The following is a 25146-nucleotide window of genomic DNA, read 5'->3' on the forward strand; positions in this document are numbered from 1 at the left end:
GGGTGTGGGTCTGGAAAGGCTGCCGGGAGGAAGCGAGCCTGAGCCCAGAGGTAAATGATAATCCCCTGCCACCTCCAGATGTCAAGCCAGCAGTAGGCAGCACTTGTGTCTTTTTCATCTGCACACTCTAGGTGCTCAATAATTGCTTTTGAATTTAATTGAGAAGAGGGTCATTTGAGGATTTGAAGAGTGATAGAATACCTGCTTTTCCCCCAAATATGCCCCACCAGCTTGTTCAAGGTGCTTGAAATCTCCCCCCATTAGATTCACGTTTGGCTTCAAAGCCAGTGCCTCCAGAAAGCTCCCTCTCAACTGTTCAGATCTGCACCCAGCATGTTCCGTGGGTGGTATCAGAGCAGCCCATTAGTCCCGACGAACTGATCTGACAAGCCATCTGTCACCCACAGCCCCAAGCCACCCTGAAATCGCCGAGTGTGTCGCCTGGCTCCGCTCCTCTTCTGGGCCTGATGGTGGTCCGAAGTCCCCTCTGAGTAACCCTACCCCCAGCACTTCCCACCTGAGCTTTCACACTGGATGGCCTCACAGCACTTGTAGGAGGGAGGCGCACCGTACTAGAGCAAGATTCAGGATGCCTCAAGCTGACACTTGACTCTCGTGGCTTCCACGGTGAGGAAATTTCTGCTTTCTCATAACAAGATGGCAAGAAGCGAAATGGTGCCAGTAGTGGGTGAGTGGCTCAACAGCGTCGTCAAGTACCAAGGCTATTTTCAATCTTTGTCTCTGCCATTGCCAACAGGTCAGCCATGTTTTTCTTTATGGTCACAAGATGGCCGCCTGTCGGCAAGTGTCACGTCTAGACGTGACAACGTACAGTGAACGAAGAGAGCTTTCCTGGAAGCTGCTAACAATTCATCTTTATGTCTCAGGGGCCATAATTACACTGCTGCTCACTCAAAATCCAATATTACTGCAATGCTGGGAGATAATTCTCTGCGGGTCTCTCATGTTTCTGCACACCTCTCAAAGAGGTGTGTATAGCAAACAGCCTTAAAGGTAGCGTTTTCGTCCAAGTCAAAGGGCAAGTTTGTTAAGATCTGGTGTTAAAAGACTCAGGTTCCCGGGGCACCCAGGTGGCTCAGTTGGTTGAGGGTCCAACTCTTCATTTTGGCTCAGGTCATGATCCCAGGGTCGTGGGATTGAGCCCCGCCTGGTGCTCCATGCTGGGCATGGAGCCTGCTTGAGATTCTTTCTCCCTCCCTTTGCCCCTCTCCCCCGCTCACACTCTCTCCCTTGAACCCTCTAAAATAATAAATAAATAAATGAATAAATGAATAAATGAATAAATAAATAAATAAATAAATAAATAAATAAATAAATGGAAAGTTTCAGTTTCCCTAAGCTCGGGGTTCCTCTCCTATAACATAGCCCACTGCAGTCACATGGCCACCCCTTACTGCAAAGGAGTTGAGAAGTGCAGTGTTTGGCCAGCTGAAATTTCCATTTCTATGGAAGAAGGGAGAATGGATATGGGGGCAATCGGCAGTCTCTGCCATAGTTACTCCAACAAAACTGTGGTTCCGTGAGGAAGCCAGGAGGAATGATGTTGGAGAGGCAACAAGAATGGCTACACAGAAGGGTTGGTGTCCTGGCCCCACTTTACAGATGAGGAATTGAGTTCTAGTCAGGGAGGTGTTGGGGCCAGATCTGCTGACCCCTGACTTCAGGTTTTCTCATCATTTCCCTGCTTCTGCATCAGTACAGGTCAGGGAAGGTCACGGCAGGGAAGGCCTTCTCTCTCTCCTCAAAACACTCAATCCTCTTGGCTTCCACGAGAGCTCTGCCTTCTGTTCGTCTCATCTTTGGTCTTGCTGTTTCCTTCTCCACTTTCTCTTCCCAGCCTGTCACTGATGGGATTACCAAGGCTCAGCCTTTGCCCTCGCGCCTGTGTGTGTTCCTTTGGCCTGTGGCATTACTAGCATCTCGTCACCATAACCCCCTCACTCCTGTCTGCCCTTTGGACCGCTCTTTGTGCTCTGGACTTGTGTAGCCAACTGCCCGCCAACATCCCCACTGGGATGTCTTACAGGCACCTCGGACGTCACAAGTGCAAACTGACCTCGCTCGGTCACCCACAAACTTACTTCTCTTCCACTCTGGTCTTGGCATCTTCAACATCTCCTCTCCCTCTTCTTCTGCATCCACTCCACCCCAACACCACTGTGCCTGGACCGTTGCTGGAGCTTCCTCCTGCCTCCCTGAAGCCACCCTGACTGGCCAGCCACTCCTTACCATCCTAAAATGAAGGTAGGACACTATTCTTAAAACCTTCAATGGCTATTATTACTTTTAGGAAAAAGGCCAACATTCTTTTCGTGGTGTGGCAGCCATGTGCCCATCCCCCATGATCAATTCTTTCCTTAATTTTTAAAAATTTATTGGGGGCACCTGGGTGGCTCAGTCAGTTGAGTGTCTGACTTCAGCTCAGGTCATGATCTCGCGGTTCGTGAGTTTGAGCCCCGCGTCGGGCTCGGTGCTGACAGCTCAGAGCCTGGAGCTGCTTCAGATTCTGTGTGTGTGTGTGTGTGTGTGTGTGTGTGTGTGTGTGTCTGCCCCTCCCTGTTCATGTTCTGCCTCTCTCTCTCAAAAATAAACAATAAAACATTAAAAATATATATTTATTTATTTATTTATTTATTTGTTTGTTTAAATTTTTAAGCGTTTATTCATTTTTGAGAGACAAGGAGAATGCAAGCCAGGGAGGGGCAGAGAGAGAGAAAGACAGAGACAGAGACAGAGATGGAGACAGAGACAGAGAGAATCTGAAGTAGGCTCCAGACTCTGAGCTATCAGCACAGAGCCTGACATGGGGCTCAAACCCACGAATCATGAGAGAACTGTGAGATCCTGACCTGAGCTGAAGTCAGATCCTCTACCGACAGAGCCACCCAGGTGCCCCTTTAATTTATTTTTTTAAATTAATTAATTTTTAAATTTATATCCAAGTTAGTTAGCATATAGTGCAACAATGATTTCAGGAGTAGATTCCTTAATGCCTCTTACCCATTTAGCCCATCCCCCCTCCCACCACCCCTCCAGCAACCCTCAGTTTGTTCTCCATATTTATGAGTCTCTTCTGTTTTGTCCCCCTCCCTGTTTTTATATTATTTTTGTTTCCCTTATGTTCATCTGTTTTGTCTCTTAAAGTCCTCATATGAGTGAAGTCATATGATTTTTGTCTTTCTCTGACTGACTAATTTCACTTAGCATCATACCCTCTAGTTCCATCCACGTAGTTGCAAATGGCAAGATTTCATTCTTTTTGATTGCCAAGGAATATTCCATTGTATATATATATACCACATCTTCTTTATCCATTCATCCATCGATGGACATTTGGGCTCTTTCCATACTTCGGCTATTGTTGACAGTGCTGCTATAAACATGGGGGTGCATGTGCCCCTTCGAAACAGCACAACTGTATCCCTTGGATAAATGCCTAGTGGTGCAATTGCTGGGTCGTAGGGTAGTTCTATTTTTAGTTTTTTGAGGAACCTCCATACTGTTTTCCAGAGTGGCTGCACCAGCTTGCATTCCCACTAACAATGCAAAAGAGATCCTCTCTCTCCACATCCTCACCAACATCTATTGTTGCCTGAGTTGTTAATGTTGGTCATTCTGACAGGTGTGAGGTGGTATCTCATTGTGGTTTTGACTTTCCTTCTTTATTTTTTGAAGATATTATTTTACTTTATTTTATTTTTTTGAAAGCGAGAGGGCGCAAGTAAGTGAGGAACAGAGAGAGGGAAAGAATCCCACAAGGGGGAGAGAGAGAGAGAGAGAGAGAGAGAGAGAGAGAGAGAGAGAGAGAGAGAAGTGGGGCTCAAGCTCATCAGATGCAGGGCTCGAATTCATGAACCGTGAGATCATGACCTGAGTCAACTCAAATGACTAACTGACTGAGCCACCCAGCCGTCGTTAAGATTTTACTTTTAAGTAATCTGTACACACAATGTGGGCCTCAAACTCACAACTCCGAGATCAAGAGTCTCACACTCCACCAACTGAACCAACCAGGTGCCCCCATTCTTTCCTTCTTTAGAAAGAGCATCCTTGCTTATAGCCAGGCACAAAGCCATTTATGTAGACTCCATTTCCCAACCTCCCTTATAGCTGGGATGGGCCAAATGATTAAATCATGACTGACTGGATGCAGGCAGGTGTTGGGTTCTAATGTGCCTTTGCCCCTTTTCTTTCCAGCTGACTAGAATGCATACATGATGGCTGAGACTCCAGCAGCCATATTGGACCATGAGGAGGAAGCTAATACTGGGGCCAGTAGAGCAATAAGACAAAAGGGGCCTGGTCCCTAACACTGCTATGCACACACCTGCCAACCTATGGGCTTTTCTTACGGGAAACAGAAATAAAATGTGATCTAATTTAAATCACTCATTTTGGTTTTTCTCAGAGTCCAACCAAATCCCATTCCAATCACATGGCCCCTACCACCCTCTGGGGTCTCAGCTTGTGGCCCTTCACCTTTGCTGACTCTGCTCTAGCCATAGTGCCAGTTTTGAGTTTTTCCTCTGCTGTGATGCAGGGCCTTTGCACATGTTCTTCTCTCTGCCCAAAGCACGCTCTTTTCCTGGCCATCTCCAACTCACCCTTCAAGCCTTAGCTGGGGTTTCACTTACTCAAGGGAAGCCTTTCCTGACTGCAGAGGCATACTTAGAGTATTTGATATCCAGAGTAGATTTTTTTTTTAAGATATCCCTCTTCTATACGTGATTTTCAATAATAATCATGACATGAATAGCAACCGTGACCAATAAAAAATGCAGTGCAAAATTTCTTTTATTGAATTTCATACATATAATCATCATAGTAAAAAATAAAACAAATATTATAGTACAATAAAATGTTTTAAGCAATGGATTAATACCTTTTAATCAATGCATTTTTTGAGGAAAGGGAAAAATGTCTATTTACATCTATTGTGGTAATAAATGATAACACTGCATTTTCTGTTTTCTAGCCTTCTGCAGACATGTCAGACTCTGTCGAAACTGATCTTTGCAGGGCACCTGGGTGACTCAGTCGGTTAAGCAGCCAACTTTGGCTTGGGTCTGATCTCATGGTTCATGAGTTCGAGCCCCACATGGGCTCACTGCTGTCAGTGCAGAGCCAGCTTTGGATCCTCTGTCCCCCTCTCTCTCTGCCCCTGTCCCCTCCCCCCCCCCCCGTGCTCTCTCTCAAAAATAAATAAAAAACATTTAAAAAACCCTGATCTTTGCATATTTTTAAAAATGTTTATTTACTTTTGAAAGAGAGGTGTGGGAGGGGCAGAGAGAGAGAGGAAGACAGAGAATCCGAAGCAAGCTCCAGGCTCAGAGCTGTCAGCACAGAGCCTGATGCGGGGCTTGAACTCACAGACCGCAAGATCATGACCTGAGCCGAAGTCGGACACTTAACTGACTGAGCCACCTGGGCTCCCCTGATCTTTGCATATTTTTATGTTCAAGAAGTAGCTCAGATTGATCAAATTTATCAATTTATCTTTGATCATAATTAACCAAAGAATATTTTCAATTAATTTTTATTTGGAAATGTTCTTTCTCACCCGAAGCAATAGACACACAAACAATTAGGGAGAGCCTTAAACATAAGGATGTTTGGTGGAAATTCAGAAAAAATCCATTTCAACAAGAAATTCCAGAAATTGCGGTATTGTCCACATGTAGTTCTTCAGGATCGATTCTAGCAGCTCTCAGATAACTTCCCTAAGTTGAAAAATTTTAAACAAATAAGAACTCCAAATGGTCACATAGAACTATGCTACCAATGTTTATTCCAAACGGACTGTTTAAATGAAGGACAGTGCAACAGGGATTCGAGACACAACATTCCTCTGAAGTGAGCATGAACAATTCTGCATCCACATGACCGCGGGTAGCTGGTCCCGGGAGTGGCTCAATGACTGGGAATTGTCCCAATTAATTTCCAAGCAGAATACAATGTTTTTTAAGGGATAAGTAATGAAAATGTACTAATTTGAAACTTACATGTATATTACTAAAAATTAACAGTAACGGAAACAATCGTTGAGGTCTTAAACCAACAACAGAACCTGGGGGGAGGACACTGTTTAGAATTGCTGGTATGCAGTGATAATAAAAAGCAGACTCACTTTTAGTGGGTTCTTATTGTTTTAAAATTTGGTACTGACGACACCCCTTCTTGCTGCCTGCATCGGGGCGGATGCTCCCTCCCCCCACCCTCGGGTGTCCTCCTCGGTAAGGCTCCTTCCATGTCCCTTTGAGAGGCACTTACCTTAATTACATGTGCGTCTGTGTCATGACTTTATCATCTGTTCCCCGCTAGCTTGTCTGCTCCTCGCGGGCAGTCACCATCCTGCTCGTGGCTGTGCCCCAGGTCCCCGCCAAGTACTTGGCGCCCACTAGGGCCCCAGCACACAGCTGTTGAACAAATGTAGGTGAGGAACCTGGTGCAGAGTATATACTCAATAAAGGGTAACTACATTCACTGTTTCCTGCAGCGTGTTTAGAGCCTGAAATGTAATAGATGTTTGAACGCCGCCACATTTAACATCAGGAAAATGCTGCCTGACTTTTGAAGCATGGATTTTCTCTTCCCCAAAGGTCATTCTCGGAGGGCAGCAGTCACATCCGCTTCATCTCTGGGATCCCATGAACACCAGCAGAGGGTCTGGTACAAAATAGGAGCTGATGAATATCCAATCAGCAGAGTTTATTGAGGATCTGCTACACACCAGGAATATTCTTTCATGGGTATGGTTTCTACCAGTTACAACCCCCTGGGGTGGGCACGAGTGCTTTTGCTTTACAGATGAGGACAGTGAGACCCAGAGAGGTTAGAGGACTTGCCCAAGATCACACAGCCAGTAAGTGCAGAACCAGCTTTATTCCAGGTCTGCCTGGGCTCTAAAGCTCCTCTTCTTTCCAGGCCTCCTGGTTCCCCAACAGGGTGTGTGGGCCGGGAGGGAGGTGGCTGCAGTTCAGGGGTAGATTGGGTGGGGGTGGGGAGCCTGTCCTTCTTCAGGCTGCAGGAGTCTGGGCTTCAGGTTAGGCGTGTGCCAGGTCCCTGGGATGACTCCTGACCCCGCACAGTGGTGAGCACTTCTGGTCCTTCCGTGGGGTTGAGGCGCCCCTGCACAGATGGGGTGGCCCTGGCTGAGGGTTTGGGGCTGAGTGGCAGACGTGAGTTCCACTGTCAGTGAGCTCCCACCACCGAGAGCTGTGCAGCCTGGGAAAGGAAGGTGGAGAATGGTTGGTAATAGGAGCATCCCTGTACAAGATTAGAAATACTAAGTCTGGCCCAGAGCTGGGCACAGGCAGAATTGGGCACCCGAGGTGCTCTGCCAACGACAAGGTCTTCTATTTCTCCTCCATGTTCTATTCCCTTGCTCTCCCTTTTACGATCCAGGAGGAACACGGCTCACATCAGGGGTTCTGTGGAGAGGGTGGGCTGCACACCTGATGGGGTCACCTTCAGGACCCCGGATATTGCTGGTGCACGCGTCCAGCCTCCAGGTCGTCCTGGACCGAAGCGGTCCCTAGGCTCCTTCCACGAGGATGTCCCGACAGCTACCCCGCTTCCCCCGCCTCCTCTCCGGCCCGCGGCCCACCGGCCAGACTCTGCTGTGAACCGAGGCCCGGGTGCGGACGAGCCGAGGGGACCCCGGTCGGCGCGGAGAGAGGAAGAGCTATGAAACCGGGCTGGGGCTGGGTTTGGGCGTCTCAGGCGGTTTCCTGGCGCCACCTCGTGGCTGTGGTCGGCGTTGCCGCGCCTGCTCTGAAGGGGCTCCAGGCTCGGGGCGTCTGGTTGGGGTTGGGACACTTTGGGCTCTTGGGCTGTGACACTGAGGCGAATCCCCACCTCTGTTCCTGTCCTTTGAGGACGAAACAAGGCTCCGAGGGCCCCTGAGGCCTGTGGCAAGCGGAAGGGTGGGGAAGGAAGCACTGAGGGGTCCAGTCTAGAGAGGCAGGGATTGGGGGTGACCCTCCCTGGGGCTCAGGAGGGGAACAGTGCCCCACTACCTGCATGATAGCTCTCTTGACCACGAGTCTAATCCCATAACCTTTCTAGATGTTCATGTGTGGCCCAGGTGAGATAACCTGGGTTGGAGAGGGCATCATCCACTCTCTCCTGATCACTGAGGGCAGGTGCGGGGAGCTGGGGCCACAGCCCAGGTCCCAACTCTTGTCTGGGACCAGAACTCAGGGTGTGGCTGCGGAACAGAGACAAGTTCCCTGGGCCCAGCCTGCTCACCTGTGGGGCTTCCAGCTCCGAGGCAGCTCCCGTGTCAGCACGACTGTGTCCATCCATTGCCCTGAGACATCTCCAGGCCCAGCAGCCAAGGGCAGCAGGGCAGCAATGTGGGAGACCCTGGGCCCCGCAGGACTCCTCACAATACCCCAGGACCCTCGCCAGCAGTGCCCATGGCTGCTCTGGTGCTCAGGGAAGTCCAGGAATGCCCCTTGGGAGAGGGTGTGGCCATCTATTGGACTGCTCTGCCTTAAAGCCCCCACGGTCCAGGGGTCAGCCCTGTAGCTCACCTGGCTGGCTTGACTTCTTGCAAACTCCCGCCTCAAACTTTCCATTTTAGGTGCACTCCCCTGTGTTCCTTTGCATACCAGCTTCTGGGACTTCATGACTTCTGGGCACATTCTTCTCTCCACTCTTTAATTTCTGCCTCAATCAAAAGAAAATCTTAGAAAATTTTATCAGGCAGGATTTGCACGTGCAGAAATGAAAATGGTAGTCAGTATACAAAGTAACAGAAGCCCGAGAAGGGCTGTCTATTTTTGGCAGGTGAAGGCTTCCAGGGAAGGTCAGCTGAACAGAGCCTCTGGTCACAGTCTGCCTTCGGCTCTCCTGAGAGGGGACTGGAGCCTCTTCTGGAGAAGTCGGTGAGGTTATGAATGGGTCCTGAAAACCCGGGGCTCCCAGCAAGTCGATGGTGAGGTCTGTGCCTGTGTGTATATGTATGTGTGTATGTGTATATGTGTGCCAATGTATATGGGGGGAGTGGGCTCCTCTGGATTTCTGCTTCTCAGTTGCCACTTGTTCAATCATGAGGTCAAAGCATGAGGGTTCCCAGCTGACAGAGGTGGTTGTGCCTGGGGGAGCAAGAGGAAACTCATCAGCAAAGGATCAAGAGCACGTGGAAGCTGGGTCAGGCTGCCCTTTTCCCTGTCATATTTTCTATAGTCAACACTCACTATTTTACCTAGGGGCGTATAGACTATATTTTATTTTATTAAAACAATTTTTTTAATGTTTATATTTATTTTTGAGACAGAGAGAGAGCATGAGCGGGGTGGGGGGTGGGGGAGCAGAGAGAAAGGGAGACAGAGAATCTGAAGCAGGCTCCAGGGTCTGAGCTGTCAGCACAGAGCCCGATGGGGGGGCTCGAACCCACGAACCATGAGAACATGACCTGGGCCAAAGTTGGACGCTCAGCCGACTAATTTTATTTTAAAAGGCAGCAGAGGTATCTCATGTGGTCTGGCTGCCCTCTCTCTGCCGGGTGCTCGGCTGGGACCCTGGGCTCTCCCTTCACCCTTCCCGATGTCCTTTCCCCTCCACTGTGATGGGCCCCCTTCTGTACCCCACATCATCCATGGTTTACCCCTTCCTATCGGTGGGACACATCCTCTAACTTCCTGAGAAGGGCTGGTGGGAGGGAACCCTTTCAAGAATGTCTTTAGTTTACTCTCACATTTGATTGCTACTTTGGCTGGCTCCAGAATTCTGTGTGGGAAATCACTTTCCTTCAGAATGTTGAAGGCGACGAGGCATTGGCTTCTTGTATCTAAGGTTGCAGTGGAGCGGTCGGAAGCCATTCTCGTTCCCGACCCTTTTTAGGAAAGTGACCTATTTTTCCTCTTTGAAAGCTCATAGAATATCCCTGTCTGAAATATCATGATGATGGGCGCTGGTGAGGGTCTATTTTTGTCCATTGTATTGGCACCTGACAGGCCATTTTAGTCTGGAAACTCCTATCCCTCACTTCAGAGAAATGTTCTTGAATGCTTATCTTTTTTTTTTTTTTTTAATTTTAGAAACCGCTTTATTGGGATAAAATTCACATACCATACAACTCACTTATTCAAAGTGCACAATTCACTGGCTTTTAGTATATTCACCAAGTTGTGCACCCACTACCACAATTGATTTTAGAACATTTTCATTACTCCACAAAAGATAGCCTATACCTCTTAGCTGGCACCCTTCCCTCCCCCCATCTCCTCAGCCCTGGGCAGCCACTCATCTACTTTCTGTTTCTTTCATTAAAAAAAAAAAAAAAAAAAAAAAAAAAAAAGAAGAAGAAGAATTTATTTTTTAAGTCATCTATCCACTCAACCTGGGGCTCGAACTTACATCCCCGAGATCAAGAGTCGCACGCTCCACTGACCGAGCCAGCCAGGTGCCCCTCCTTTACGTTTTGATAGGTTTGCTTATTCTGGACATTTAGATGTAAACGGAGCCATACGATATATGGTCTTTGTGTCTGGCATGGCTTCAAGGTTCATCCTGATATTTCGTGCTGACATTTCATTTCTTTTTATGGCGGAATGATATTCCATTATATGGCTATGCCACCTTTTATTTCCCCATTCGTCAGCTGATGGACATTCGAGTTGCTTCCACGTTTTGGCTTTCTGATCAAATAATTTCCATCTTTCTGTTTTCTGTCTCTTTCTGTTCCCTCCTCTGCACTTCCTGCAGTTTGGGTGCTGACTTTCCTGAACGGGTCTTCCATTTGAGCAGGAGGAGATAGACGTTGGAGGGGGGACAGCGGGCAGAGAGAAAGGGCAGCCCGCCCTCCACTGTTTGGCAAACGTGTGTTTACCATGAGCGGACGCAGGAGCCTTGCCAAGGCCGAGGCCTCCACAGGTAAGGGGAGTCTGAAAGCATGGGGACCTGGGGTCAGAAGGAGCCGTAGGAGAAGGGATCCCTCCATCAGACTCCAGGCCCCCAGCAGCGCCCCTGAAGAAAGTTCACCTGCCCCCCGGGACAGAGCAATGTCCCCTGGGACATCATGGTCTTGGTGTACCAGAACTGCATCCCTTTGGGAGAAAAGACTGTCCCTTCCCAGTCGCCTCTTCCCTGGTGTCCTATTCTAGTGGTTTGGGGATGGTCACTTCCGGACTATTGAGCTGCCCCTCTGGGGAATGAGACACTTGCTAGATTCCCCCTCTTTCGGGCAGCCCTCCCAGATCACCTTGGAGCCCTCTTCTTGATGGGTCTGCAGTGGGGGCCGCGGTGCAGGTGGGAACTGGCAAAGAGGGAGAAGCCTCAACATCACTTTGCGCTGGGCTGGGGGTGGGGCTGCCCGCTGTCTTCTCACGGGGGACCCTGGGGGCTGTTTGCTCTGGGAGCAGCTTTAGAACAAAGGAGTAGAGTGCGCAAGTACCTGGTTTTCCTGGTTTTGCAGCTTTAGCAATTCCAGGGCAACAGGAAAGTCCCTGTCCATATCCTGGGCCTGCAGCCGGGCTCCTTACGGTCCAGCGCGCACACAGGTCTCTGGGATTTTGCCTGAGATTCTGCATCTCTAACAAGTTCCCAGCTGAGGCCTGTGCTGCGGGTCTGGGGACCACACTTTGAGAAGCAAAGCTTTAGATAATGTTGAGGGGCGTCCTGGGAAGAACGGTATTACCTCAATCCCTAAAAGCATAGTGGCTTAAACAAGTTAGAATTTCCTTCTCTCCATGGTCAGAAAGACCAAGGGTGAGCTTTTCAAGGCTGGTAGGCCAGCTGCGCAAATGTGAGGGACCCAGGTTCCTTCTCTCCTGTTGTTTTGTCATCCTTAACATGAAGTAAAGTTACTTTCTCAGGGTCAAACAGCCAAGATGTGGCAGAACTACTGTTTGACCCCACATCTTCTGGCTTTAAATCCCATGGTCTCGGGGCGCCCGGGTGGCTCAGTCAGTTAAGTGTCAGACTTCGGCTCAGGTCATGATCTTGAGGTTTGTGAGTTCAAGCCCTGCGTCGGGCTCGGGCTCTGTGTTGACAGCTCAGAGCCTGGAGCCTGCTTGGATTCTGTGTCTCCCTCTCTCTCTGTACCTCCCCCGCTCATGCTCTGTCTCTCTCTCAAAAATAAATATTTAAAAAAATAATTTAAAAAAGTCCCATGGTCTCTGCTCAACCTTGTGTGATGAGTGATGGGCGGCCATCTAGGACATGCATCCAGTAGGAGTTCGTGGTCGTGGGGCATCAGGAGCAGGTGACTATCAGGGATCCAGGCAGTGCCAGCAAGGCCTCTGATCAGATGAGCAATGGCTGGGTCCTGGGGACAAGTTGGGGACCCTGGGGATAGTGGGGACTACCACAGTGTGTGTGGTGGGGGGTGTGGTAGTCAGAGAAACTGGGACTCCAGGCAGGGATGGAAATAGTGACCTCTCCCTGCCATCATCCCTGCTCTGACTAGCATCACCACAGGATCGTAGTACTCTTTGTTTTGCTTTTAATCACAAATTTTGAAATATTTGAAACATATGGAAAAATACAGAAAATGATGTAACAAATATCTATACTCTAACAAGGTTATTTGTTTGAAATATTTTGACTTATTCTGTATAATATGTATATATTTTAATTAAAACATTTTTAATGTTTATTTATTTGAGAGAGAGAGAGAGAGAACATGAGCAGGGGGGAGGCAGAGAGGAGAGACAGAATTCCAAGCAGGCTCTGCACCATCAGTTCAGAGCCTGATGCAGGGCTCGAATTCACAAACTGTGAGATCACGACCTGAGCTGAGATCAAAATTCAGACACTTAACCAACTGCACCACCCAGGTGCCCTTATATATATATTAAAAAAAAAAAGTCATGGAAAAAAACTGAAGCCCACCCTTGACCTCCTTTCTCCTTTCTCTGAAGTATTCTTTCCTTCCCAAACATGCTTGACAACTTACCAAATAAGTATATATCTGCAAACAATGTTGCTTTGCGTTAGAACATTCTGCATGAATGACATCATCACATTGCGTATCATTTTGCCAGTCGCTTTATCTCAACATGATGCTTCTGAGATCTATCAGTGCTGACTCGAACCCACTCCTTGTAATCTGCGTGTCCTTTATTTTCTGACGGCCACAATTTATCTACCTTCCTGCTAAGAATAGTTGCTCGCAGGAGTTCATGATTATAATCTACGCCGCAGAGAACCTTCTTGAACATGACTCCCTGGACACACAACACAGAGTTTCTCCGCGGTTGTCATCTGGAGGTAAAAATTTGGGGTCGTGATGTTTCTACACCTTCAGCTTTACTAAGAATCATCCAACTGTTCTCCAAAGTGGTAGCACCAATTTACACTCCCACCACCAACTACAATTTCTGTCTCTTCACGTGCTCCGCGAGGTGTATCAGTCTTTGCCAGCCTGTTGGGTGCAAACTGGTGTTTTCTTCTTGTTCGAATTTGCATTTCCTTCGTTACTAGTTAGCCTGAACAACTTTTCATGTGGACTGGCCATTGGTAGTTTCTTTCTTTGCAAGGCCTGTTTAGATCTTTGGCCTATCTTTCTTTTGGGCTATTTATCGTTTTCTTACTGGTGTGTAGGTGTCCTGGATATCTTTTGTTGGTTATGCTGATTGCAGACATTGTTACAGCCCTCCGGTCATCTGATCCTGGACAGGGACTGAGGATCAGTGCTGGGATGGATTAGTGATGTCTGCCACAGGTGTGGGAGGGGAAGCTGCAAGGGCTTTGGGTTAAGGCAACAATGTGGAGGCCAGGCTATTAGAGAAGGGCCATTGAGGAAACTCCATCACAAGCAGAAGGCTCAGTAATGAGGCCAGAGCAGGTCTAGGCAAGTCAAGCCAGCAGGTGAGGCCCAGGTCACCAAGGCAAACCTCTAAATCTTTCTGAGAGACCTCTGAGAAGCCCATGGCTAGAATTTCTCTAGCCCCTTAGAACTTCTCTCATTGAATTGAATTGGATACATGTATCCTTCACTAAGGGAGACTGCAGGAAAGTGTCACAACAGATATATTGCTGTATTTGTGGAAGGGATATTGTTGAGGATGCTTTTTTTTAAAAAAAATTTCTTTTTAACATTTATTCATTTTTGAGATTGAGAGAGGCAGAGAATGAGCAGGGGAGGGGCAGAGAGAGACACACAAAATATGAAGCAGGCTCCAGGCTCAGCACAGAGCCTGACATGGGGCTTGAACTCACAGACCATGAGATCATGACCTGAGCTGAAGTCAGACGCCCAAGTGACTGAGCTACAGGTGCCCCGAGGATGCTTTTATTACATCACATGATGCTATCTCAAAGAGGACCAGGGAAGAAATCTCTCTCCCATGTTAGTACAGGAATGGCCAGCTTTCTTCTGAATAACCGTGTTGTATTTATGTTTTGTATCTGATGATGTTATTACTTCCCTTTTTGCTATGGCCACCAGGAAACTCACAGCCCAATCCAGAGACCCATGGAGTAACGGGGTACAAAATTAAGGCCACTTTACCTCAATTTTGCCTCTTATTTGATGCAACAAGTCTTGTTTTGCATGAGTTTTGTTTTGTTTTGTTTTTTGTTTTTTGGTTAATTAGAATCCTTTTGAGATGAGATGGGGTAAAAATAATACCCCCCTCACTCTGCCACTGCTGTATTGTCTTGGGGTAGAACAAGGCCAGGGACTCGGAATGGGGGCTGGAGCTGAGAATAGGTGATGGGTGAGCTGCTGAGTAGTCCCAGAGAGAGAGGAGACAGGCCATTACACAGCAGTGGGAGCTGTTTTCTAAAACACCTGGGCCTGAGCGGTGCCACATTTCTGTATTTTTCAAAATAAACTTAAAATTGGCTTGGAGCCACTCCTACCTGGCTGGCAGGACAACTGGCAGGGGCTATTATTGAGTCTCTATCCCTATTATATCAGCTCATGTGAGAATCTGGAGTTTCCCTGGTCCTTGTCCTTGTCCCTGCTGCCGTGGGGCCTGGTTCCTGACCACATTAGGCACTGCTCCTCTGAGAGGGTCTTGACCACAGAGCCTGTGGCCGTTGTTTGCAATGCCCTGTCCTGTCCTGCTCTTGAGTTCCACGACATGCACGCCTTTGTTCTGGACAAAGTATGTTTGTATATTGAACCGTCTTGGAAGATGGAGATACTATCTCTCTTCAGAGCAGAGGGCAGGTTTGTTTACTGTCCCATATTGTCTCCTTCCAGGGCAAAGGTTGGGCAGATTTGCTTGTAGTTCCTTATAAAAGACTTGAGTTCGCTAAGCCTGGGGCTCCTCAGCTGTGATGCAGACCCACTGTGTGGTGGCACCCACTTGGGCTGCTTCACATCACCCCATGGGACTTGTGGGGCAAGAGGAACAGCGCAAACATGAAACTCACGATGCCCGCTCTGTTTTAAGTAATACAGTCCTTTGTCTCTGACCCACGAGTCTCCTGTCTTCTGCCAGTCTCCATGAAATGGTGGCAGGCTAGCTTGTTAGCTTGCAAGTAGGGCAAAGCCTCAGACTTTTCATAGCCTTTCCCAGGGTAATAAGTACTACCTGTAGTGGCCCCATGACATGCCTTTTGGCTGCTTGAGCATTAAAAATGTTTTAGTTATGGTAAGAGAAATCCATATCACATGAAAATTACCATCTTAGCCTTTCCAGCACCTTTTGACCACATTCCCTAAATTTGGAGAGGCCTGCCTGCTCAAGGAAGAAAGCAGAACCATGAGTCTTTCTCCCAACTAGAGCTCAGCCTCTGCCAATCAGATGCTTGTGAGGGGCTGTGAATGGCAAAAGGGTGGTAGGTGGGCAGGAGGGAGGCAGGCACCTTTCTTTTCTTTTTAATATTTATTTATTTTGAGAGGGTGGGGAGAGCAGGAGAGGGGCAGAGAGAAAGAAAGAGAGAGGACCCCAAGCAGGCTCCATGCTGTCAGCACAGAGCCTGACGTGGGACTCAAACTCATGAACCTCCACATCATGACCTGAGCTGAAATCAAGAGTCAGACGCTTAACTGACTAAGCCATCCAGGTGCTCCCTGGAAGTCCCTTTCTTGGTGAGGACAGTGGTGAGCTGGACTCTGGCTCTCAGGGATGTGGTTGTAAGTGGCTGAGGTTCTGATGCTCAGCCCCAGGGTCAGTGGAGTGACCTTGGGCGCCTCACCTGAGCTGGTCTGGACTCTCCCTGTCAGCATTCCCCCCATGTTCCACAGCTGTCCACACTTCCTTCATCCTTTCATTTCCGCTCTTGGGCAGGGCGGCTTCCTATTTGGAAGCCAATAAACAATGGCTTCCTCATTGTATATTTGTGACTTCTCTTTCTCTTGGTCAATCTCACCAAAGGGTTGCCAATCTAATTGGTCTTTTCACAGAACCAATTTTGACCTCATGGATTTTCTCTCTCTTGCATTGTTTTCTGTCTATTAATTTCTGCTCTTATTTTTGTCATTTCCTGACTGCTGCTGTTTTTGAATTTATGTGGCTGTTCTCTCTGTAACTTGGACAGTTAATGTGTTATTTTCAGCCTTTCTTCTTTTTCAAGCTTTCAATGTGTTATGTTTTCCTCTTCTCATTGTTTTCACTGTATCCCCCAAGTTTTGATTAGTTTTCATCGTTTATTGTAAAATATTTAAAATTTACTGCTAATTATTTGACACATATGTTATTCTTGAGTATTGTTTTTCAAAATCTTTTATCATGGAAAACAAATACATAAAAGAGAAGAGAATATATAATGAACCCCTAGGTACCTACAGCCAGGTCCAATTGTGAACATATGGCCATTCTATTTTCATCTATAGTCCCATGTGCTCTCCCAACTCAAACCTCGTTTATTTTGAGAGTGTGTTTTAAATGTATGGAAAATTTTTATTTATTTTTTTGGTTAATGAGTAATGATGTAATTACATTGTGGTCAGAGACTACAGTCTTCATGATACTGAATTATTAATGTTTCTTGAGACTTGTTCTATGATTACCATGTGGTCATTTTGTGTGAATATTCTATGTATTCTTGAGTGTATCTATTTCATGTGCAGGCTGGTATACATGTCCATTAGATCAAGTTTGTTAATTCTGTCATTCAAATCTTCTATACCCTTGCTGGATTTTTTGTCTTCTTGATTTGTTAATGATTGAAAAAGGTCTATGAAGTGTTCTGTCATGATAGTGGATTCTTTATTTCTCTTATGGTTCTGTCCATTTTTTCCCCCATATATTTGAAAGCTAATTAGGTGTTTAGAGTTGTTATATCTTCGAACCAATTTGACTTTTATCATTATGTAATGATTTTCTGGATCTCCGATAATGTATTTTATCTTAAAAGTGATCTTGTCTGATATTAATAAAATTACGCTAAGTTTTTTGTGGGGGGATGTTAATATTTGCTTGCTATATTTTTTTCATCCTTTTACTTTCAAACTTTCTTTGTCTTATGCCTTATAGGTGTCTTTTGTGAGCAATATATAGCAGGATTTTAAAAAATCCATCTGTAGATTAACAGAATGTGTTGTTGAGCAATATATTAATGTCCTTCTTGAATAATGCAACCCTTTGATGCTGGTTATCCTCTCCTGCCTGACCTAATTTTGTTCTGTACTTCAGGTCTGTCCTTTTTGATTGGCCCCCTCAAACTCTACCTTATTGTTATTTTATAGGGTAGGGTTTGTTTGATTTCCCCCCACATGTTCCTCATTTGATTTGCTCACTGTTTCCTCATGCATTTCAGCCTCCTCTTCTGGGATCATTTCCCTTCCTCCTGAAGTACATCCCTTAGTGTAGGTCTGATGGTATGCACTCTGGTTTGATTTTGTTTGGAACCTTTGAACAATTATAACATATAACCCATGTATAGAAAGGTGCACAAGACAACAATAGAATAATTGTAAAATTAACACTAGACCCCCAATATGTTCCTTTTTAAATCATGCCTCAGTAACTATCCTTTTATGTTAATCATACCCTTGCTTTTCCTTATAGTATATACTGATATATATTCTGATATAACAGAGGTTAGTTTTTGCCTACTTTGGACTTTATGCAGGTGGAACCATACTGCACATGTTCTTGTGTGTTTTTCTCTCAGCATATGAGAACTGTATATGAGTATACAGTTCTAGGTTGTTGCATGTAGGTACAACCCACTCATTTTTATTGTCATATTGTATTTTACCATATAATTGTTTAAATGTTTATTTATTTTTGAGAGAGAGAGACAGTGCAAACAGGAGAGGGGCAGAGAGAGAGGGAGACACAGAATTCAAAGGAGGCTCCAGGCTCTGAGATGTCAGCACAGAGCCTGATGTGGGGCTTGAACTCGTGAACCGTGAGATCATGACCTGAGCCGAAACCACAAGTCAGATGCCTAACCAACTGAGCCACCCAGGCACTCTGGAATGTGTACTTTCTTAGTGGATTTATGTTGTTCATCACTTCTGGAGACTGCACAGTCATTATCTTTTTAAATATTTCATTTCCTCCTTTTCTCTTTTCCTTCTTTCTGAGATTCTGATAAATATATGTTATATTTTCTTACTCTGTCCTCCATGTCTCTTAAAATCTCTTTTAAACTCTTCATTTTCTTGCCTCTCTGTGTGTGCTGTTTACCAGGTGATTTCTTTGGTTATAGCTTCAGCTCACTAATTCTCTCTTCAACTGTCTCTAATATCTTTTCAGTAAGGTTTTTGATTCCAACCTTTATATTGTTCATTTCTTTTCTTTTTTAATTTATTTTTGAGAGAGAGAGGGAGAAAGAGTGAGGGAGGAGCAGAGAGAGAGGGAGACAGAGGACCTGAAGCGGGCTCTGCACTGACAGCAGAGAGCCCAACATGGGGCTTGAACGCCTGAACCGTGAGATCGTGACCTGAGCTGAAGTCAGATACCTAACTACTGAACCACTTAGGCACCCCTATTGTTCATTTCTTGAAGTTCCATCTTAAAACCCATCTGTTCTTTCCTAGTTGTTTTTGTCGAGTGGCTTCTTTGTGACTGCATGTTTTATTTCATAAATGTATGTTTTATATATTTTTATCTGAAAATCCTTTAATCTTCAGTCTTTAGGGATCTAAACCTGGAGTTCATTGTTTTTTGCTGACTCACAGACACAGTAACTTGCCTCCTCGTGTGCCTGCGATCTTTGTGAGCTCATTGTTGGTTTCAAATTGGTAGGAATCCTGTAGGTCTCGGTCGAGGATTGGGGATGCAGCCCTGCAGACGGCATTTGCTTTTCCTCTTCTGCTGGTACCAGGAAGCGCCATGATCTGGGGTTACTTCCTCTCGCCTTGAATGAGGGACTCCAACACTCCCCTTCCCTGTTTTGGGCTTGGACCAAGCCTCAGTTTCCCAGTAACAGGAGGAAATTTATCTGGCTGCCTGCTGCCCCAGCCCTGGCCAGCCCCCGGTCCCTTGTCCCAGAGGGGGTGTGCTTAGAGACATGCCCTATCTCTTGTCAGATCAGTTACATTTCAAATAAATATGTTTTTCAGAGTTCAGCTGTTCTCCTCAGCCATGATGCTATAATGCCAGAAGCAGAAGATTCCTTATAGTCTCTAACAATTTCCTTTTTATGTAAACCACCCTGTATGGGTTCTGTTGCCTGCACTAAAGGCCACATATTAGGAGTGCTTTTCCCCTGGTATAAAGTGGTCATCTACCTTTTTGTCCACAAGAAGAGCAGCCCCCTCTTTTGGAGAACTAGTGGTTTCTCTCCCAGCCCAGTCACATGCCCTGTAATTACGGAACTCGGAACTCGGTCCCTCAGACTACAGGGTGGGTCACATGACCCAAGATCGCCAGTTAGAGTCCCTCCCCGGGGAATTCTGAATTTGAGTGGAGGCGAAGCTTCTTCCTCTTGGGGGCATCATAAGGGTGTGAGCTCAGTAAGGCTGCAGTCTCACTTCCCATGCGTGGGGATAAAGCCTGCAGAGAACGAAGCCAAGGTGCTGAGGGACAAAAGAAGATGCAAGAGACAGTGGGAATCATGTTACTCCTGTGCTAGCTGTGGTCTGACCATGTAAGCCAACACATCTTCCCGTGCTGCTCAGGTTTTCTGCCTTTTACATTCTAGCCTCTTATGTGGTGAGGTGATAGATGATTATTACTTTGTTTTCTGCCTTCCTGTGTTTTAAAAATGCTTTACCATCTGGGGGCTCCTGGGTGGCTCAGTCGGTTAAGCGTCCGACTTTGGCTCAGGTCATGATCTCACAGTTGGTGAGTTCGAGCCCCGCATCCCTGGAGCCCGCTTCGGATTCTGTGTCTCCCTCTCTCTCTCTCTGCCCCTCCCCCACTCATGCTCTATCTCTCTCTGTCTCAGAAATAAACATTAAAAAAATTTTTTAAAATGGCACAAAAACAGACCCTCAGATCAATGGAATTGAATAGAGAACCCAGAAGTGGACCCATAAACGTATGGGCAACTAATCTTTGACAAAGAAGGAAAGAATATCCAATGGAATAAAGACAATCTTTTCAGCAAGTGGTGCTGGGAAAATTGGACATGAAGCGACATGAAGAATGAACCTGGACCACTTTCTTACACCATACACAAAAAATAAACTCAAAGTAGATGAAAGACCTCAATGTAAGACAGGAAGCCATCCAAATCCTCGAGGAGAAAGCAGGCAAAAACCTCTTTGATCTTGCCTGCAGCAATTTCTTACTCAACATTGTCTCTGGAGGCAAGGGAAACAAAAGCAAAAATGAACTACTGGGACCTCATCAAAATAAAAAGCTTCTGCACAGCGAAGGAAACAATCAGCAAAACTAAAAGGTAACCGACAGAATGGGAGAAGATATTTGCAAACGACATATCAGATAAAGGGTTAGTATCCAAAATGTATAAACAACTTACCAAACTCAACACCCAAAAAACAAATAATCCAGTGAAGAAATGGGCAAAAGACATGAATAGACTCTTCTCCAAAGAAGACATCCAGATGGCCAACCGACACATGAAAAAATGCTCAACATCACTCATCATCAGGGAAATACAAATCAAAACCACAATGAGATACCACCTGACACCTGTCAGAATGGCCAACATTAACAACTCAGGCAACAACAGATGTTGGCGAGGATGCGGAGAGAGAGGATCTCTTGCATTGTTGGTGGGAATGCAAGCTGGTGCAGCCACTCTGGAAAACGGTATGGAGGTTCCTCAGAAAACTAAAAATAGAACTACCCTACGACCCAGCAATTGCACCACTAGGCATTTATCCACGGGATACAGGTGTGCTGTTTCGAAGGGGCACATGCACCCCCATGTTTATAGCAGCACTATCAACAGTAGCCGAAGTATGGAAAGAGCCCAAATGTCCGTCGATGGATGAATGGATAAAGAAGATGTGGTATATATATACAATGAAGTATTACTCAGCAATCAAAAAGAATGAAATCTTGCCATTTGCAACTACGTGGATGGAACTGGAGGGTATTATGCTAAGTGAAATCAGTCAGTCAGAGAAATACAAAAATCATATGACTTCACTCATATGAGGACTTTAAGAGACAAAACAGATGAACATAAAGGAAGGGAAACAAAAATATAAAAACAGGGAGGGGGACAAAACAAAAGAGATTCATAAATATGGAGAACAAACTGAGGGTTACTGGAGGGGTTGTGGGAGGGGGGATGGGCTAAATGGGTAAGGGGCATTGAGGAATCTACTGAAATCATTCCTTCACTATATACTAACTAATTTGGATGTAAATTTTAAAAAATAAAAAAATAAAGTTAAATTACAAAGTTAAAAATAAAATTAAAAAAATTTAAAAAACGCTTTACCATCTAGCTATTTTAAAAAATAAAACAGCTTTATTATTATTATTATTGTTATTATTTTAAGTAGGCTTCATGCCCAGCATGCAGCCCAGTGTGGGGCTTGAACTCACGACAGTGAGATCAAGACCTAAGCTGAGACCAAGAGTTGGATGCTTAGTCAACTGAGCCACCCAGGTGCCCCCTAAACAAAGGTATTATTAAAAAAATCCTTGGGGGTGCCTGGGTGGCTCAGTCAGTTGAGAACCAGACTTTGGCTCAGGTCATGATCTCACGGTTCATGGGTTTGAGCCCCACATCGGGGTCTGTGCTGGCAGCTCAGAGCCTGGAGCCTGCTTCGGATTCTGTGTCCCCCTCTCTCTCTGCCCCTCCCCCACTCACACTCTGTCTCTTTCTCTCTCTCTCAAAAAGAAATACACATTAAAAGAATTAAAAAAGAAAAACCCTTGCATTCACTTTTTGGTGAAGCAAATAACCTCACCCTGATTGGGTTTTGTGAGATGAAATCTCCACAGGTTAGATTCAGCTAAAGCAAGGACCCGTCCAGTGGGCAAGGACTCGCGTGTCCATTCTGTTAATGGTGAGTGGGACACATACCTTCCCCAAGAAAAGCAGCCTGGCCTTGGTGATGCCAAGTGTCTGTGGTGGCCCTGATGATGGGGCAGTGGCTCTGGGGCTCCCCGCCCCTGGTGCCACCCCCTGCGGCCTCTGCCTGTGAGGCCTACACTCTGCCTGGAGTGTAACATTTGAGGGGCTGTCTCAGTCGGCTGGTGTCCTCGGCACCCAGCACTAAACTGGCAAGAATTTTTTTTTTCCCCACCCGGCCACCCGAGAAATGTTTTGATGAAGTGAGCTAATCCAGACCTCAGATTCTCAGTCAGGCATCCCATATCCTTCTTTGACTGGTTCTGACACCAACAAGCCGTGTGGTCTCGAGCAAGCCTCAGTTTCCTCTTCTGCAACGTGGGCTTCATGCTTGGTCTTCTGCAGGGTTGTAAGGATTAGACAGAGTACAGAGCCAACATGGAATGAATTACATTGACGGGGGAGGAGGAAGGACACGATGGCGGGGGCTGACAACCTCGGGATGGGAACAAGGATGCTGAAAGGCACTTTTCCTGTTGCACTTAGGAATCAGAGTTGGGACGAAGGAAGGAGGAAGCATTTGGCTTCACATTCTAGAGAAAGAAGACCCTACTGGGCTGCAGACTCCCCTCCAGGGGCTGTTGGAAAGCGGCTGGACCTCTTCTGCTTCTCCCCAGCCACTCTGCCACTCTGCCAGTTACCAGTTACTAGCAGGGACTGTGCAGTCACTGAAACCAGCACCCTAGGGAGGCCCAACTCTGGACACCAGCCACACAGAAAGGAGACGCCGACACCCCAAGGAGGTGATTACGCCAGGGGGGCAGCGAAACACAGAGCCTCTCGTCTCTCCTCTCCCTCTCTTCCCACACAGCCTTCCCCCGCCATGAGCGTTTGATTAGCTGTGAGGTGTTTACCTTGTCACTAGATGGAGCTGGGAACTGGGTCTTTTTGTATCTGAAAGTCACCAGAAAGCCACAGGACTTGCCAAGATGGTCGGAAGGGATGGGAAGAGGAGGCTGAAGGTTGGATTTAGGGGAAAATGGCTACACCCCCACCCTTCACTGAGCTGAGCACCTTGGGAGCCAGTGACCAGAGCAGCTTCCCCGAGGGCACCCATTCTGTGTCCGGAGAGCCCAGCTGTGCAGGGGCCCTCGGTGAGGGGCGACACAGAATCCAAGGGATGAGTGGCTCCCGGAGTGAGGCTCAGGCCTTGTCCTTGCTGGATACCAAGTGGCAACTGCTGTTGTCATCAGGGAGCTCTCCTAGGTTGGCAACGCCATCCAGGAAGTGCTATCCCGGGGGGCCGCCCTCCCTCCTGCCCTCCTGTTCTCCCTCTCCAGCGTCAGGCCCCGGGCCAGAGGGAGCCGACAGCAAAGGTCCTTGGAACCCAGAGGAGCAAATCCCCTGGACTCAGTGAGGAGGTGGGAGGTCCGGGCCAGGGTGGAGACACAAGGCGGTTCTGAGCCCAGACCTGGCTGAGGGCACAAGTTCAGGAGGCAGCAGGGTGGTTTCCCATGCTGCTTTTGTAAGGCCTTGTAACTTAAGCCCCCAGTCTGCAGAGTGAATAAAGGCGGACCTTTTTTCAGAGGTGTGTGCATCGGGTGGAAAATGTTCCTGAAGACAACCTTCCTGAGCCCCGGTCTCCTCGGAGAAATGAGTTGTGAGGGATAACGAAGTAGTGCACAGTGCCTGGGACGCTGTAGGTGCTCAATAAATGGCAGGTTTTTATTCTACCTCCTCCCTTCACACCTGCCGCCTTCCTAGCACCTTGATAGGGAAGGAATAGGCAGAAAGGAGAAACGACAGGCTTGAAATGACCAAAAGGGGTGTGGGAGCGCCCTCTGTTGGTCAATAGTGGAAGGTGGCAGAGGGGGCTGCCCCGACCGCTAGAGAAACGGATCCAAGTCTTCCAAGGGCCCAGCGTGGGGGCCAGCTGAGGTCGGAGCTGTCCCATCCACTGTCCTGAGATCCCTCATGGGGACGAGAGGGGCAGCTTCTGCCTCTGTAGGGACAGGTATCAGTAGCCACCCGTGCACATTTGCAATGGCAGGGACACCCAGCCCCCAAACCTGACATTCGCACTGTGAGGGTCTCCGGGCTGCGCCAGCGCTCACTGCCGACGTGGGTGGAGGAAGGCGGTGCGCGAGGTGAGGGAGCAGGCTCCGCCTGGGCCCGGAGTGCCAAGGCGCCCGGTCTCAGACGGTGGCTTTCCCTCTCCAGCCTGTTTCCTCCCCCACCAGCTAGATGCCCCCCGCCACCTTCGAGATTACAGTGGTTGGCCTCAGCCTCCTACTCCATCCACGGCTTCCCAGTGAGAAAGAGACGTTCACTGCCGCCTGATAGCTGTTTTTCAGAACAGTTAAGTGACTTGGCCAAGGCCAAGCTTTGTGGTTGTCTCGGATCCAGGGCCCATGCTCCAAGGCCTGCGTTCTTCATGCTGCCTCTCCCGGAGAGCCTCCCCTCTGCCCACCACCCACCACCCACTGCCCTCTCTGATCTTCGGCCCTGCCCTGCCGAGTACTCCTCCCTGCTGCTCCCTTTGCCTTTGGCCCTCTTGGCTTTGCGAATGGGAAGGAACAGAAGCCCCCTTCTGGTGGTGCACAGAGAAGTCTAGTTAAGGGAAGGGAGGGACAGACACGGCCAGGCCTCAGGAAGGGAGCTCATTTCTTCCTCCTTCTTCCCTATGACACTCGGGAAACATCCCAGTTCACGAACTGTAGGTCTAGACACACCATGAGAGTCAGTCTCTCTTTCTCTGTTGTCCAAGTTCCTGGGAGAAAACGTCGGGCTGGGTGCAAGCCCACTGCTATGTGTGTGTGTTGGGGGGAG

General features: G+C 47.4%; 2 long non-coding RNA genes across 3 annotated transcripts; one reads left to right on the top strand and one right to left on the bottom strand.

Annotated features, from left to right (window-relative positions):
* Positions 1 to 469: 469 nt before the first annotated feature.
* Positions 470 to 23902, top strand: LOC106976096 (uncharacterized). 2 transcript variants are annotated; one of them, XR_003419661.2, is made up of 6 exons: positions 470 to 627; positions 2048 to 2265; positions 6621 to 6770; positions 8815 to 8967; positions 10735 to 10902; positions 22864 to 23902. It is a non-coding gene; the product is annotated as an uncharacterized LOC106976096 (long non-coding RNA). The 2 variants fall into 2 exon arrangements; XR_008298643.1 differs by lacking the exon at positions 2048 to 2265.
* Positions 4798 to 6626, bottom strand: LOC128315656 (uncharacterized). Its single transcript, XR_008298644.1, has 2 exons — positions 6292 to 6626; positions 4798 to 5741 (listed from the first exon to the last, which is right to left on the bottom strand). It is a non-coding gene; the product is annotated as an uncharacterized LOC128315656 (long non-coding RNA).
* Positions 23903 to 25146: the final 1244 nt, after the last annotated feature.

Source organism: Acinonyx jubatus, chromosome B2, assembly GCF_027475565.1.
Source record: "Acinonyx jubatus isolate Ajub_Pintada_27869175 chromosome B2, VMU_Ajub_asm_v1.0, whole genome shotgun sequence".
NCBI lineage: Eukaryota > Metazoa > Chordata > Mammalia > Carnivora > Felidae > Acinonyx > Acinonyx jubatus.